Source organism: Meles meles, chromosome 18 (assembly GCF_922984935.1).
Source record: "Meles meles chromosome 18, mMelMel3.1 paternal haplotype, whole genome shotgun sequence".
NCBI lineage: Eukaryota > Metazoa > Chordata > Mammalia > Carnivora > Mustelidae > Meles > Meles meles.
In genome coordinates, this window is record NC_060083.1 from 32,915,562 (window position 1) to 32,933,606 (window position 18,045).

General features: G+C 48.2%; 1 protein-coding gene across 1 annotated transcript in view; it reads right to left on the minus strand.

The window, feature by feature from the left end:
* Positions 1-8,815, minus strand: part of AKAP1 (A-kinase anchoring protein 1) — a 33,587-nt gene extending 24,772 nt beyond the window's left edge. Inside the window, exon 1 of the mRNA XM_045984927.1 lies at positions 8,667-8,815. The gene's annotated coding sequence lies outside the window, so the exon portion shown is untranslated. The remainder of the gene's footprint in view (positions 1-8,666) is intronic.
* Between the last annotated feature and the right edge of the window lie 9,230 nt (positions 8,816-18,045).

Genomic DNA, 18,045 nt, shown 5'->3' on the forward strand with positions numbered 1-18,045 from the left:
CATGAGAGGGGGTGAGGGGCAGAGGGAGAAGCAGACTTTCCACCAAGCAAGGAGCCCAATGCAGGGCTCAATCCCAGGTCCCCGGGATCATGACCTGAGCTGAAGGCAGACACTTAACTGACTGAGCCACCCAGGCATCCCTTGATTTTTATTTTGAAGTTTTATTTAAATAATCTCTACACGGGCGCCTGAGTGGCTCAGTGGGTTAAGCCTCTGCTTTCAGCTTGGGTTGTGATCTCGGGGTCCTGGGATCGAGCCCCGCATCCGGCTCTCTACTCAGCAGGGAGCCTGCATCCCCCTCTCTATCTGCCTGCCTCTGCCTACTTGTGATCTCTTGTCTGTCAAATAAATAAATAAAATCTTTATAAATAAATACTCTCTACACCCAACACAGGGTTCGAACTCACAACCCTGAGATCAAGTTGCATGCTCTTCCAGCTGAGCCAGCCAGGTGCCCCTGTTTCTTAATTAATAAACAGAAGCAAATTCTGGAATTTATTTCAGAAATAGAAATTTCTGGCTGGTAGATCCAATAGGGGCTCACTTTCTACTTGGGAGTTCTCAGCAAATGCATTTGCCAGGAAGCCCTGGGGTCCCACCACTCATTGGCCTTGGAGCCAATGCTAGGCCCTCCTCACCCTAGCACGCCCCTCAACCCCACCAGATGAATCTGTTCCAAGAAGGCAGTCCAGCCCCAGGGAGCAGATGGGAATGGAGGCATGCATGTGCACACACGCACACACGCGCACACACACACACACACACACACACACACGCACCCCTTGCTACTTCTTTGAATCAGACTTTGCAAAAACAACCTCGGTCTCCAGCCAACATAAACCATAGACAACAGAGGGCCTTATACGGCTCGAAGGTTTCTTAATCAGAAAAAGATAGATGGGCTGGAGTTGGCAGCTCCAAGTTAGAGGATGGGAGGAACAGAAAAAAGGGGGAGAAGGCAGGATGGTGGTGAGGAGCAGAATTCATCAAACTCCTTCATATCTCTTCAGCTTCTGTAGTCCCCCCAGGGAGAATTCCCAGAAAGGGACATGGCTCTTACTGCCTCTCGTTTTGTTTTGGTTTTTAAGCCCTAAGACGCCAGTAATCAGGCTGCCAACAGAACCACAGTTTGACAGAGTTTTTAGTGTCTGTGTGGAGGACCGCTCTTGAGTCAGGTGACTTCCCATGAAAGTGGGATAATGTCATTTTCAGAGAAACTGGCCACTAGGGCAATAAGAGGTCCTAAAACCAGGGAGTTCCCTGACTCCTGGGCTGCCTCTGCCGCAGATCCAGAACAGAAAAGGCAGCCCCAGGGAACTCTTAGGCAGCTACCACCCCACACACACACCCCACGAGAGTTTTTAGGGTGACTTTATTCTCCTCACCACCCCGCCCCCCACACTGACTGGGAGACAGCAGCAGCGTCCACACCAGGACCTGCTTGTATGCTGAAACCACATGTACTTGGCCTTCCTAAAGGATGCCACATGCTAAAAATAGCACACGGCACAAGCTTGGCTGGGTGGGCCTCACCAAAGTCAAAGGACAAAGCAAGGAGGTTATTCTCAGCACAGCCTTTTCTCATCAGAGCTCAAGGCATATCAGGGTGCAGGCCTCCTTCCAAGGCAGCTCAGGAAGTCACTCCTGCTCCTTTCTCTGTGGAGGGACAGGAAGGAGGTCTACGGAAGACTGAACTGGCCTTCAGATCCATCGTTCCCAGCCAAGGCTACAAGAGACGGCACGGGGGTGGCAGTGCAGCATGCTGAGGACTGGGCTTGAACAGATCTGTGTCTCCTCTGGCAGAGACAGACCAGGCTACTCCAGGTGACAGCCTGTGGAGGGCTCAGGGCTGGGTCTCATGACCTCCATGTGAGGTCCCACAGGCCGCATTATTATGACCTACTTGAGGTTGTCTTTTCAGCCAGGTGACTGAACTACACCAGAGTCTGCAGAGTCGTTTCCAGGCCCTAAGGCACAGCTGCCTAGCCTACAAGTCTGTCTTAGTCACACTCATTATTTGTGCCACTCAAAGGCACTGGACAGTTGCATAACTTGGAGCTAAAACCCGACTTCAGAAAGACAAGAGCATTAGAGTAAGATCCTGAACTTCAGTTTCCCATAAAATGAAAATATCCTTCAAAATGGGTTACAAATACCTCCGCAGGGCTGTTAATGAGGCTGATGACTCAAAACACTGAAGAGCTTGACTGTTTGTGGGATATATCATTTCAATCTTAGGAACCCAGTTTCATTTTCCAGATGAGGATGGAAAGGTAACAGGGCAGTAAGAAACCGTCTCTAAGCGTACAACTAGAAAGAGAACCCTCATTTAAGTGCAAAGCAGCGCTGTGTCCCAGGGTCGGCTTAGTTTCCTCAGGGCCTCAGCTCCCTCACATGCACTGGAGAAATACTTTACCTCATAGGATTGAGATAAAATAAAAAGGGAACATAGCTGATGCATGAACAAGGGTTTGAATTGCATGGGTCTGCTTGTATGCAGATTGGGATGTAGTGCGTTACCATAAATGTTTTCTCTTACTTATGATTTTCTTAATAACATTTTCTCTTCTCTAGCTTACTTTTTTGTAACAATACAGTACAAAATACACATAACATACAAAATATGTGTTCATTCACTGCTATGTTCCCATAAAGCTTCCGTTGGCCTATTAGGCTATTAGTTTCTGGGGAGTTTCTAGTTCAGTTTCTGGGGAGTCAAAAGTGATATTTTTTTACTGCATGGGATGGGATGGGGTGGTGCAGCTGGTGCCCCTAACCCCCACGTCATTCAAGGGTCACTGTAGTTTGAAAAAAACAAACAAACAAAAAAAAACCCTAAGATGCCAGGTGTACAGTAGATTCTGTATCCTATGCTGGCTGGGTCTGAGACAAGAGAGCTCTCACATTATATGCCAGTCTAGCAGGGTTCAAACTAGGCATGCCCAGGACTGGATGAGAGGGTATCTGGAAATAAAGCTCACTCCTCAGAGGTAGCCCACACCAACACTTCAGGACCCCCACTGTGGCCCAACTTCCCCCAACACCTTCATAAAAACAGGCCTCCTAACACCCAGATGGACTGGAGAGGCATAATGAAAAGGACATTTGTTTGTAAGGTGCCTGCAAATCTGGTCCAGCCTTGGTCCCACAGTGGGATCCTACAGGAAGTCACCAGGTGGGTGAGTGAAGGGCCAAGCAGCAAATCCACAGTGAGCACAGGCCTCAGACAACCAGCAAGGGCCTTTAAGATAATAAATGAGTTTTCAAACCAAAACAGCTTTCTGAGGGATTAGCATCTGCCTCTCCTGTTTTGCACTCCCATCCCCCGCCTCCTTACTATGTTCTTCTCTAGAACCATTTCTTAATTGATCACTACCCTCCAAACTGGCAAACCAAAACTTGTTGAACACACCATACATAGACCTGATAAATAATTTGTCACCAAAACTGTCGATTCATGGACTCTATAGAGGACTAAGCCCAAACATGTGATGCTTTACAAGGTGAGACAATTAAGCTTTTACAATTGGCCCAAAGCTAAGACCAGCACTGTCCAACTAGAACCTTCCATGATGGTGAAAATGTTCTAAGGACTTCCCTGTCCAATACTGGCCACATGAACATACTGAGCACTTGAAATGAGACTAATGTCATCAAGGAATGGGTTTTTAAATTGTATTTAATGCTTAAAAGTTTTTTTTTTAAGATTTTATTTATTTGACAGAGAGAGAACAAAAGCAGGGGGGCGCACCAGAGGGAGGAGAGGGAGAAGCAGACGCCTCCTGAGCAAGGAGACCAACTTGGGGCTGGATTCCAGGATGCTGGGACCACAACCCAAGCCAAAGGCAGATGCTTAACAACTGAGCCACGCAGGTGCCCCTAATGCTTAAAAGTTTAAATTGAACCAGACACGCATCACTGGTTGCTACCCTACAGAACAAGGCAGCTCTAGACCCTCTCCCCTAAGGATAGGTTTAGGAGATAAGAATAGAGATATAATAAATAATAATAATAATAATAAAAAATAAGAAGTGCCTGGCTGGCTCAGTCAGAGGAGTATGCAACTCTTGATCTTGGGGTCAGGAGCTCAAGCCCCATGTTAGGTATAGTGCTTACTTACATAAATTAAAAACTTTTAAAAATTTAGCACTGTAGCATCTAAAAGCTAAGAGAACTTGAGATCCACTTTAAACAGTGGACTGTGGCTTTTTTTTTTTTTTGGTCTTTGACTTACCACAAAGCCATGCTTCCTAGCCCAAACACATCCTTGCCCATACACACCCCTGCAGGTAAATCCACCCTACAGTAGCCTAGAGGCACTCTAAGGAGCAGAATCTGAACACTCTTGATTGATGTTGATCAATCCTCCTTTTACCAGCTGAAGAAACGGAGACCCCAGAAGGGTCTAGAACCACTGCCAGGTTTCAGCCCTGAAAGCTGTACCCTGTCCTCATCCCCAAACCAGGGCTCTTGCCAGCTAAACCCAGGGTTGAAACAAGCCTCATTCCTAAGTCCTCAGCCTTTGCATTTTGACTTCCACAACTCACCTGGGGCTCTGCTTTGTTCCTGAATGCTATGGACCTCAGTAACTGGGGGCTGAGTGAAGGCAGGCTGCCAGTCTTACCAGATGGGGACAGAGTGTTTACTACCAACTGCTGTAAACTACCAAACTGAGCTGTAGAAATATTCAAATGGCCAGGATTTGGAGAGAAAGAAGACCACTTAGCAGGAGGAAAAGAAAGTTAAGGAAAAGGACACCTTGAAAGCTACTTATTACTGAAAGCCAGTCTTCAAAATGCTGCATGATAACATACACTCCTTCACTCCAACAATCTGCTTAGAAAGCAACAGAAAGATTAGGAGAAAAGCCCACGGATTTGACTATTCCTTGGTTCTTCTCACAAAAGCCCTCCAGAGGACCTAGTTGAAGCACAAAACCATACTTGTCAGGATCTCTGGCCCTCAATCTGTATTTATATCAGCCATTGAAACAATCCCAATTGACCTCCAGCATCACTCTCCTCAACTGTACTCAGAGGTGTGAGGATTAAAGGATCAAGGAGGTGTTTGCCTGTAACTCTCCCAGCACAAGACAGTAACTGTCAAGGAAAAGGCATCCTCTAATTTATAGTTTCCACATCCCCACCAGCCACCTCTTCAGCCACACTCTGTCCCATTCAAGACACTGCCACTGATCCTGTTTTCCACAGCCCAAGTATAAAATCAGGTATTGGAGCCAGCAGAGCTGCCCTGTGGAGTGCCACAAACAATGGGTATTTCATGTTAAACGATCATAAAGGTGAAACCTGCATGAGGCATTACACCAGAAAGGTCTGTGGGAAAAAAAGAACTTGCCTTAGAAAGCCAAGGTTAGGATTTAAATACATCCCACACAGATTAGCCGCTCAAACCACAGGAGAGGATTTCAGTGGGAGAAGAGGCCCAGAGGACCCCTGCCTCCCCAGAGCAGAGGAAAACAGAATGGCAAACAGAAGGTGGCTAACTCATACACAAAATTGTTGACTTCCTTACAACAGCACAGCAGACCAAGCTACAGAGAGGTCCTCTCCTTCTACACTCACAGAGAAGATTAGGAAGGAGTGGCCTGGGGAGAATGGACAGGAAGGCACCAGCTGGCCAGGCACATGGGGTGCCCACTCCTCAAAACCCTGAAAGGTGCATTCAACCAAATCATGTTGCTTCAGGCTAGAGCCAGGAGGCTGGGAGCACAGTGTGGGGAAACCAATTTGCTTTCCTTCCAACCAAGTATCCAGGTCAGAGGCTAGTGGGGAGGGGTATCTTTAATAAAATCGAAATCACTCAAGTGACTCAAGAGAAACTAACGTTAATCTCAGAGATTCTTTAGGAGGAGAAAAAAAGCAATGCTTGCACAGCCATCATGAACCAGGCACAATGCCCAGTCTAAAACATAATCTCAATCTGTCTTTAGGATGAGAGGGAACACTGTAAAGGCTAAAACTAGTCTTCACCCACAAACGAGGACTATGGCCAGGCCTGGGTCCAACACCCACAAATAATTTAGATTACCAGCTACAGCAAAACAAGCTGCTTTAAAATATTGATGTTCAGCAACCTTACACCGGAGGCACATCCACCTGGCATCTGAGCAGGTCCCTTTGACAGCAGACCCCTCTGTGCTCACCCTACAGGGGCCAAGCATTGCTGTACTTCCTAGAAACGGCTGGGAGAAAGGATATTCATACAAAAGGCTCTGGCAACCCAGAGCCATGTCACTCAAGGGCTTAGTTGGGATCTATTATCTGCAAATTTGGGGCCATCGCCTAGCAATGTGCATGACAAAGGAGCCAGTTTAATCCAGGTAGGCACCTAGGCTTCAGTGATTTGCATATCTGCAGGATCAAAAGGCCCTTTCGGATACTAGAGCCATATTTCCTCTGAGAATACACCCCAGAATTACTTCCCAGAACCCACAAAACTAGTTAAGAGGTGAAAGAGGTTAAAGTTCAACACAAAAGCCCCCCCAAAACATAATTTCACTTGCTCCCAGTGCTCAGAACGTTTATTTATTTATTTCTTAGTAATCTCTACACAATGTGGAACTTGAACTCACAACCCCCAAATCAAGACTCGCATGCTCTACCCACTGAGTCAGCCAGGCGCCCCTCAGAAAAATCTTTTTTTTTTTTTTTTAAAGATTTTATTTACTTATTTGCCAGGCAGAGATCACAAGTAGGCAGAAAGGCAGGCAGAGAGGAGAGGAAGCAGGCTCCTCGCTGAGCAGAAAGTCCGATTCGGGGCTCGATCCCAGGACCCTGAAACCACCAAGGAGCAGAAGGCAGAGGATTTAACCCACTAAACCCCCAGGAGCCCCTAGAAAATCTTAAATAATCAGCAGGTGAACTTGAATGCCAGAAACAAAGAAATGTGATAAATGGTCAAATCATGCTCCTGCTATCATCTATTTACTCATTTCAAAGGTGCTCTGTGCCTTTAAGAGCAAAGGGGATGGGTGGTGCTTACTAAGAGTCCAAGCTTTGCTTTCTGAATAGTTTAAAAAAAAAACACAACTAATTTGAGAAGCACTTGATTAGAAGAACACAGTAAGGTTACCAGTTTCTAGAGTTAACAGCCTTTTGTGAAAGGTGTTCCTTGATCAGTAATTTGCGACAGAGGGGGGAGGGGGATAGGAAACCAACAGATATGACCATACCAGGTGTCAAGCAGCCCAGATTCCCCTGCAAGAGATAAATTTAAACACAAAGTAGCCTACACTTCAGTAGGGAAAAGATAGTTGGCTTAACCTAATTGCTCTGCCCATACCCACTACCGGGCTGGAGCGGCCTTCACTCCCACCTGGGGTGAAGAGCACCGGGTTTCTGTTAGCCGCGGCCGAGCGGGAGGAAGGCACCAGCCAACCTCGGCATCTCTGCAGGAGAGAAGATCTCGAAAGGCCCAGGGGTTCCAGCAGTCCCGGGTCTGTTCGACACCGCCCACCATCAACAGCGCCTTTCCTTCTCTAAGCCTCCCTCCGGGGGTGGGGGGGATAGGGAGGGACTGTACCCTAGGGCACAACGGAACTGGTGAGAGCCTGCCCCTGCGTTCAGACCACAGTCTTCCCAAGCCAATTTTGACCCATAACCCCGAAACTAGCGCGGTCCCTCCACATCGCGGGCCGGGGGGGGGGGGGGAGGGTTGTGCAGGCGGAGTGTGACACGTGACCCACGCGCCCCGGGGCATGAAGTCAGCGGGCACTACGGGCAGGACAGCCTCCACCTCTCCCGACACCCTTGAAGGGGCTGCATATACTAATCCTCTCGAGAGACACCAAGCCCTTGACCTCAGGACCCTAACTCGGTTCAAAAGGTCCCTGCCCCTAAAACGGTTCCAATCACCACGATGCCCTAGCCCATCCTCCGCGTTCCGCAAACCTCTTCCCAGGTTCGCCGCACTGAACTCCCAGGAGCTAGGCTACCTGCACGGGTTTGCCACCGCCGTGCCTGGGTGGGGAGCAACCCAGCGAGAGCTTAAGGGGCCCAGAAGTTGGATAAGGTTCCTGAAGTGACCATTGCAACTCTAGCCCTTCAGGAGGAAGAAAGAGGGTGCCCGCGGGCCTCGGGGCACCTCCTCGCCCTTACGAGCGCCCGGCCCTGCCCACAGCCCGCCCCGCCGCCGCCTCTCCCAGTTCCCACTTGGGTACACACGACCTTTGAAAAGTAAACGCGTGTGGGGTTGGGCGACCTTGGGTGGGACGCGCTCGGGTCGGTCTCACGGGAGGGAGTGCACGCTCGGGGAAAGTTAAGCCGCAGAGGGGTGCCCCGGGCGCCGCGTCCTCGCCTCCCTACCCCCAGAGGGCTGTGACGCGCGTGGGGAGCACCATGCGGCCGCAGACCATGGCCCCGGCCGCGCACACGCGACCTGTCAGCAGGAGCCCGCGGGCAGACAACCCCGGCGGGGGCGGAAGAGGGGGCGCGCAGGCGACGACAGCGAAAGGGCCTGCTTGACAGCAGGCGATGGGCCGGATCTCCTCTTCACGCTCTCGGCGTCCGCAGCCTCCCGCCTCCGGGACACCTGGAGCGCGCGTCGCACACCGCACCTGCACCCTAGACTCCCCCCGCCCGACGGCGCCGCCCTCGGGGGCCTGGCAGGTGGTCCACGCGCCAGCCGCCCTGGCGGTCCCAACTCACCAGGTCCTCGGCGACAGTCGGGATGCAGAGTCCTCGCCCGCCGCCGCCCCCCCACCCCGGGCTCAGCAGCCCAGCCCCGCTACGCTGCGGCCGCTCCCCCACGTGCTTGCCCAGGCCTGAGGAACACAGAGACATTAAATACTGAGGACGCGCAGCTACGTGCCCGCTGCGCGACGCAAGGCCCCGCCCCCCGCCCTGGAGCCCCGCGCCGCCCCACTCACCTGCGCGTGCGCGCCGCCTGCCTCTCCCGCCCGCGCTTCTCCCAGCTGCGCCAGAGAGGGCGCGGTCTGGAGCGCCTCGCCAACATCCCGCAGCCGCCGCCCGCAGCCTGGCCTCGCTCGGGCTCTCGCGAGAGGAAGTATAATCTCGGCGGGGTTGGAGAGAGCCGCCTGCCTGGAGCCTGGGAGACGACGCGGAACCTCCAAAGTCTACCCGGCGAGCGCAGCGTGGGGTCTCCTGCCTCAGCTCTGGGCGGTTTCCCGGCGTCAGTTAGACCATCTGCCTGCCGCGTCGCGGACAGCCCCCTGGAAAAGGCGGAGTGGCCTGACCGGGGAGGGGCAGGGCTCCCCTTTGCTTCCCCGGAACTGTCAGTACTTAGTAATGCATAATCAGGTGGCCATTGATAATTGTTCAATAATGACTGCAGAATAGGGAGTACCTGGCACTACTCAAATGCAACTTTTTTGCCCATTTTTACATTCGGTGAGGTTGAACTGAAACAAACACTTTCCTCTAAATGGGTTTGGATTTTGGAAAAATTCCTGTGAATAGGTGGTCACCACGAGTCACTAACTCTGCCAGGAAACTTGGGAAAATAAATTGCCCCCAGACAAGTGAACAGGATGAGTCGCAGTTGGCTGGGCCTGTTCTCAGTCTTAAGAAATAGGGATGTGAAGTAAACATTTGGGTAAAATAAAAGATCTTGCTAACCACTAACCATTACTTGGGAAAATGCTTCATTCATCCTCATAAGTGACCAAAATGCAAATTTAAACGACAATGAGATACCATTTACTATTGAGTTTTAAGTATAAATTCATATATATATATATATATATATATATGAATCCCAGTTGCATGCTGCGATTAGTGTTATGAAGGAAACAAAGAGGAAGCTGAAATAGGAAAGAAATAGCAAGGTTCTATGGTTCCAAAAGGCATAGGGTAAAACTTAAACTGAAACCTAGTGGATGAAAAGGAACCAGCCTTGCAAATAGTACCTGGGAATAAGGATTAGGAAGTATTCCCAGCAGAGGCAACAACACAGGCGAAAGGAAGAAATAGCTTCTAGTGAACTAGAAGGTCAGCGTGGATGGAATATATAGTGGGGGTTGAGCACAATGCTGGAAAAAGAAGATTGCAAACAGGAAAAAGAGGATTGCAAACTGGGGAGAGGATAAGAGAATTAGACCAACTTATAAACTATAGTAAAGCTTGTATTTTATTCTACTCTGCTTAGCTCCAAAGCCAAGCATGCTTCCATCTCAGGACCTTTGCACTTGCTATTTCCTCCGACTGGAATATTCTGCAGAACTCTGCAGACTTCACTCCCCTCTTTCAAGTCCTTTGCTCAGTGGTCATGTACTCAGTCTCAGTGAAACTTTCCCTGTTCTCCTTATTTAATATTGTAATTACACACATGCATGCGGGTGCACGCCCCCACCCACACAATTCTCTGTCCCTCACCCCTTCTTTATTTTTCTTCACAGCACTTACCACTATCTACTTTCTATATACTTCATTTATTCACAAGAGCTGATATCATTGGGGGCATGACATATGGAGGTCACTCAGTAAAAAAAGCGTTTAGTGAATAAACAGGAACCCATTAAAAAAGGTTAAGTAGAAAGTAATACTAAGAGTGCATAGGTGGCTCAGTCAGTTAAGCATCTGATTCTTGATCTCAGCTCAGGTCTTGATCTCTGGGTCCTGAGTTCAAGCCCCGTGATGGGTGTGGAGCCTACTTAAAAAGGGAGAGAGAGAGAGAGAGAGAGAGAGAGATACAAGATAACTTCTGTTTTTAAAAGGAAGCTGAAGCTGCTATGGAAGGAATGGATTAGAAGACCAGTACAGAAGCAGGGAGACCAGAAGAGAGACTGCCACAATGAGCCAGATGAGAAATTGTGCCGGCCTGGGCTAAGAGTCATGGCAGTAGGTATGCAGAGATGGCTTTGGACACAAGGTATATTTTGGAAGAAGTACCAACAAGACGACTTCACTCATGTTGAGGTAAGGAAAAGGGAACAATTAACAATCCTTCCTCTGCTTGAACCACTATGTTAAATGGGGTAAAATTTACTGAGATGAGGGAAGATGGGGACAGTGAATCCTTGGTTTCATTTGGGACCGACTATGTATATAGTGTTTTGTGACTTTCAAGTGCAAATAAATAGTTAAGTTGTATATGCACATCTTAAGTTCAAAGTGGCAGAGGTTGAAAATACAAATATGTGTTGAAAATCATTTAAAAAGTGAATATTTTAAAGAAAGACAATGCCCTGGTGGTGGTGGAGGGATGGAATGTCTATGGGGGAGAACCTGGGAAAAGGATGTCCAAGCTGTTATGTCCTGGAAGGATTGGTAGGAAAAAGTGGGGAGAAGGAGGAAGTAGAAGAAAGAGGGAGACAAGACTATGAATATGGTTATGAGGAGGGGCAGAAAAACAGGAGGAAATGATATCAATATGTTAGTCCTATCCTAGGTGTGGTCACGTGAGCGAAGGAAGAGGCGAAGTGGGGTAACTGGAGTACTAGGGAAAGTGTAAGACACAGTTCATGGGGCAGGGTGGGAGCTGAAGACAGGATTAACTATAGTCACAGCTAAAGATCAACCCAGCAGCTGTGGCCGAGGCGGAGGTGGCCCGCCACAAGGTCAGGGCAGTGCAGAGGTCACAAGGTGGCCCTAGTATGAGATGAGAAGGTGGAGGTATGAGAAGGGAGGTGAGGATGGAGGCCCATCTTAAGAACTTGGCCCTGAGGAAGAGGCTTAAGCTCAAGCATCAGCTCAATATGGGTAAAAGTCTGCTTAAGACAGGGATTTTAAGATAGGATATATAAAACAGCTTCAAGGACGTTTGTGAAACCTCTGAAATTGCTCACATCGTTTTTTTTTTTTAATTTTTTATTTATTTCTTATTTTTTTTATAAACATATAATGTATTTTTATCCCCAGGGGTACAGGTCTGTGAATCGCCAGGTTTAACACTTCACAGCACTCACCATAGCACATACCCTCCCCAATGTCCATAACCCCCTCCCCCTCTCCTAACCCCCCTCCCCCCAGCAACCCTCAGTTTGTTTTGGCTCACATAGTTTTTTAAGTATGATGTTTTTCTGTGAAAATGGTTATGGATAGCTTCTATCAGATTCTCTAATCCTGATGTTAAAAAATAATAATAACGGGCACCTAGCTGGTTTAGTCTGTAGAGTATGTAACTCTCGAGCTCAGGGTCATGAGTTGGAGCCCCACATTGGGAATAGAGATTACTTAATAAAAATTTTTTTTAAAAGAAAAGAATAAGAATCTGGTAAGTGGAACAAGACAGAAAGTAACAATGTATCTCTTTAAAAAAAAAGGAATGTGTCAGTTAAAAGTAGGAAGTGACCAAGGAGACCAAAAGAGAAGCTGGGGAGTGAGTGGTGCCTGTCTTAGGGAGAAGGCACTCAATCCAGTCTAATCAAGACATTGCCCTCTCTGGTTAAGTGGAAATGGTCAGGTCAGAACCCAGTACTATTATTCATTTAAATCCTAGAAATCTGCCCCTCATCCTGACTCCATACCCACCAAGCAACCTTCTGATAATTCTCTCCAAGGAGAGAAGCCGTGGCTGGACCGCCTTATGGGTAGATTTTAGTCACTGTAAATTACACAAATGACCGTCTTGTTTTCTCTGTCTCGTAGACCTTGTAAAGCTTTGTTGTTTGAGTCAGCTTTCAGTTCTGGAACTCAAATGTGGTGGAGTTACTGAGCCTGTCATAAGGCTGAGTGAGGGCTTGACAGGACCACAGCAACTGTCATCAAAACATCACCAGTATGACCTCTTGTGAGGTTCTTTTTTTTTTTTTTTTTTTTAAGGAGGCTTCACACCCAATGTGGGACTTGAACCACAACCCCAAGATCTAGAGTCACACACTCTACCGACAGAGCCAGCCAGGTGTCCCTGTAAGGCTATTACAAAGTCAACCAGTTGTCTTCTCTTGGCAGCACATTTAACTTCAGGGGGCACATAATTGAGAAGTGTCCTGCGTTTCCTACCAGAAGCATCCACAGAAGGCACTTTTCCAGTCCTGGCAACTACGAACTGTCCCCTTAATGGGCAATACAGTGAGGGAGTGTCCTAGCACCTTCAATTTCATTGAATAAACAAGTGAAACTAAACCCCTCCCATTCTCCACTGATTATACCCCCAGGATCATGGTGTGTCTACAGAGAAGAGTCAATGATCTACTCCTAAAGAAGTCGATAGAAAGAGTTAGGGAGGGACACCTGGGTGGCTCAGTCGGTTAAACGTCTGCCTTTGGTCATGATACCAGGGTCCTGGGATTGAGCCCCGCATTGGGCTCCCTGCTCAGCAGGAAGCCTGCTTTTCCCTCTCTCTCTCGCCCTGCTGGTGTTCCCTCTCTTGCTGTCTCTCTCTGTCAAATAAATAAATAAAATCTTTTTAAAAAAGAAATAGAGAATAATAATACCCGTAGCTAATACTTAATGAGCAGTTAATGCCCAGCACTGTGCAAAGTACTTTCTTCCAATCCTCCACCAGCCTCAGATAATAGACGCTCTCATTCTACTGCATTCCCATTCTGCAGCCCTTAGCCACACAGCCGTGGAGGCAAGGTTTTAACCTCAGAAATCTGGCTTGGAGCCCATGGATTAACCAACTCACTATAACACTACTGGAGACAGACCTAGAGAATCAGCAAGCAGTTTGATACAGAAACGTGGCTGCTCCATGTTTGATTTGTGTCCCCTTAAAAAACATATGCTGAGAGGCGCTTGGGTGGCTCAGTGGGTTAAACCTCTGCCTTTGGCTCAGGTCATGGTCCCAGGGTCCTGGGATCAAGCCCCACATCAGCCTCTCTGCTCAGCAGGGAGCCTGCTTCCTCCTCTCTCTCTCTCTCTCTCTCTCTCTGCCTGCCTCTCTGCCTACTTGTGATCTCTGTCTGTCAAATAAATAAATAAAATATTAAAAAAAAAGATATGATGAAATCTCAACCCCAGTACCTCAGAACGTGACTTGATTTGGAAACAGTTCTGTTGCAGATTTAAGTTAAGCTGAGGTCATGCCAGAGTAGATTTGACCCCTAATGCAATCTGACAGACAGCCACAGGAAGACAAGAAACACAGGGAGAAACACCATGGGACAAGAAAGAATTGGATTTATGCATCTGGAAGCCAAGGAATGCCAGAGATTGCCAGCAATTCACCAAGAGTGAAGAAGAAACAACACATCTCGAACACCTTCATTTTTTACTTCTTCCTTCCAGAACCGTGAGACAACACATTTCTGTTGTTTTGAGCCACCCAGTTTTGTGATACTTTGTTCCGGCAGCCCTAAGACACTGATACAGTATCTTTCTTTTTGGAACCCATGGCAGACAGTTGGTGAAAGGGAATGTGAAGTCATTCATCTGGTGATAAAAGGGGGCTGTCCCCTTCCTCCCCCTCTGGACCCAAGGTGTCCTAGCTTCACAGAGCAGAGGCCCCATCCAAGGGGCGACCATGAAGGGCCTCAGATAGCCAGAACCCAGGCTATCGCTCCGTCACCACCATATATTTTCTGCGAACGTTTCAGCTACATATTTAAGACCTTGATTCACGTTCTGTTCAGTGGGCGTCCTGCAGGGGTGTGTTCGGCCCTTTCCCAGAGCCTCTCCACTCCTCTCCACTTTTTGCAATGGCAGTACAATTGGGAAGTGGAGCCTAAGAAACTCTGTAAACTACTTCAGACAGGGTGAAGTTGTACCCCAAAGCAATTTATGTCCTTCAGCTATAGCCAAGCTCGTGCACACAGAGAAGCAATTAATTATCAGAGATTGTTACCTACTTCATTTTATCCCATGGGAGGGATTTCCTTCTGGGCCCACTATCATGATCCTCCCAGGAGGCCACCTGACCATGCTGCATGTCTGTGTGGGGATGCTCAAGTTGCTTGGACTCTCTAAGAACGCTGCAGTGAGCCCTCTCTGGTAAGGTTTATAATCTGTTGTGCAGTGTTTATTTTGTTAGTGTGCATACCTTTTGGTACACCACTGCAACTGGGATTGTCTGAAACAGCAAGATCTAGGAGTCTCAGATAACCCACGGATGGGAACTTCTGTGGGATGACACCTTTTCCCAAGGTGACCCACCTCTCAGAGTGATGGGCTAGAGCACATAACGATATGGGAGCTCAGACACTGCACCCAAATTTTTCCATTGTCTCCAACCTCCACTCACCCTCCACGAGTCCTCTGGAACCATTTTCTTGGCTCTGTCTATTCTAAAACCTGGCAAGTTTCTTACTTCTGTTTGATGAGACACTCCAGTTTCCCACAAACTAACGGGTTCCATCAAGAACTGCCAGTAGCCCACACGGTGGCATTGTGCAAATTAGGTAACAAGTGTCCCCTCCCCCAGACAGACACAGCTCTGTGCCAGGCTCCATAGTGAGCAGAGTGCAATGGCACAGGCTAGATTTCAACCTCTACTTGCCCTTGGGCTAGATGTCCTTGTGCAGGATACAACCTGCACAACCCTCCATGACATTCCTGCAGTTGGCAGTGAGCCCTAACAGGACAAGTACTGTCTACTATGACACGGTCAGGCAACCAGACCTCTGGGGGTTTTGTGCACCACACTGCAATGGCTTCATTCACTTAACCACTGCCAAAGCCTAAAGTATTGCCTTGTTCAGTACACGTTTTGGTTTGGTTGGTTTTGGTTTTTTGTTTTTAAAGATTTTATTTTTAAGTAATCTCTATACCCAACATGGGGCTTGAACTCATAACCCTGAGATCAAGAGTCACATGTTCCACTGACTGAGCTAGCCAGTCGTCCCTCAATACAGGTATTTAAAATGCTCTTGTGGCAAACAGTCTCTCCTTTGCTGGCCTGCCCACTGCTCCCTTGCAGTGTATTCAATAAATTTCGATCTCCTTTGTTCTGCCTTGGGTGAATTCTTTCACTGCCCACACGTTGGCCTCCACTGGATTGTGTCACCCCCATTTGGTGGCCCTCACAGGTTGGAACCGCTGCCATGCAGAGCCAGGACTCTCCATGGATTTTCTGAGAATGTCTCGGGATTCTCCCCTGGTTGACTGACTCTAGTACTCCCTGGGAATCTGATAACCTCCAGCTGAGGTTACTCCTCCACGAGGATCTGAGCCCCAGGGGGAACCTGCTGGACCACCCTTGCCCAAAAGGGTGAGGGATTTTCCCCCTTGCCCTTCAGAGGGAGCCTTCCCTCCCCCTTCTTTCAACTTTTGGCCCTCTGTCAGCCTAACCCTAGTGTTCTTCAGACAGCTGAAGGTCTCTGGCCAGGGCAGCTCTCTGGTGTTGGTCTGAAGGCCTGAGGGCAGAGAGGTTGGACTTCCTATGTCCTCACCTCTCATCCTCCATCCCCCCGAGGCATCCGTTCCCAGTGTGTGGCACAGTTGGCAGGGGCAGCCCATCCAGGGTGAATCCGCACACACTGCAGACTCAGTTGGAACCCCTTCTGAAGCCAGGTGACTCTCAGCCTTGCTTCTTGCTTCTTTCCGCACCCCATTTTTTTCCTTTGTTCCCATGGGTCTAGCCACCATCTTGACCTACATTTCTGTGGGTATGAGTGAATCCAACAATTCCATACACAAATGATGATTCCACAAGGGTTCCAGCCCGTGCCATCAGGGGTCCCCTCCCCCAAAAACCCATGGACCTGACCACCAGAGAATCTCACTCAGATCGCCTCTCGGCACATTCCTCTTAACACCATGCTCTGGTCTCTAACTGCACAGAACCCCTGATGGACAGCTTAGGTCGAGACAGCCCACACCCACAACCAGCAGAAAGCAGCTATTGAAGATGAGACCTCCACCCAAATGCCAAAGGTTTGTCCTCATCAATCAGTCAAGGAGGAATATAGAGGCCACTTTCAGGCAAACAGGCTTGAACAATAGAAGCTTGATTAAGGCAGAAGAACCCATAGTGACCCCAGGGCTGAATACAGACAGGCCCATCAGGCAACACACCTTAAAATAGCCAGAGGCCCTGGCTGACCAATGGGCTACTTACAACCAGGAACAGGAACCAGAAAATTCCATATATTCCCGGGCCTTCTCACTACACTCAACAACAACAGCTGCCCCCCACCCCACCTCCTGGCAGACAGTCTCTCCTTTGTTGTCCCACCCTCTGTCCCTTGCAGTGTACTCAGCAAACTTCAGTCTCCTTGTTAATTAATTAAGAAAGAAAGAAACAAAACACTTATAACCTCAAGTAATTTGACCTAGCCTCTCAGTATCCTCATCTGTAAAATGAGGGTAATAACAGGACCTACCTTATGCAATTTTTGTGAAGATAAAGTGAGATAATCCATTTGAAATACTTTGCACAGTGCTGAGCCAAATGAATAAAAGCTATTACTCCATTTCAAGTGCTTTTATTAAGCAATCAGGAGTCAGTCGAGATTCATTCAACATATGTGTATTAATTATTTTGTGCTAGGTTTGTGTAAGGTGTTGTGTTTACCAAGGTGGAGGCCCCCCATCTGGTAGAGAAGGAAGACATGAACATGTGTGAAGGCCATAACAAGGGTCGGTGCTGTGACAGAGGTAAGTACAGATGTGGGATGAAAAGGTGGTAAATGTCAGTGACTTTTATTCTGCCTGTGGTAGAGTTGGGGAGCTCGAAGGTATCCCCGGGACTCTTTCTGCATTTGTTATTTGCCAAAATAAAATGTATTGCTCCCATTATTTGTTGTTGCATACCAAACTATGCCATCCCAAAACTGAAATGGCTTAAAACAACCACTGATTGTTAGCTCATCGGATGGTTTGTTTCTGCTCCCTATGCTGTTGGCTGGGCGACTTGACAAAGGTTGGAAGATCCAAGATGGCGTCACTCACATGTCTAGTGCCTTGGCTGTCATGGCTGGAACAGCTGGGCTGGCGCAGCCCAGTGTTTGTTTCTCTCTCTTTGTGATCTCGCCAGACCTCCCTCTTTGCTGGGAGCTCCAAGAGGAGGAAGGCTGAGGCAACCAGGAGTCTTAAGACCTAGACCCAGATCTGGGCAGCAAGTTACTCAAAATCTTTTCCACTCTTTCTTCATCTGTAAAAGGAGGGGCAGTAAGATCTAACACGCTGTTTTTGTTGTTGTTGTTGTTCATTTTTTTGTTTGCTTTTTTTAGGATTAAAGAAAATG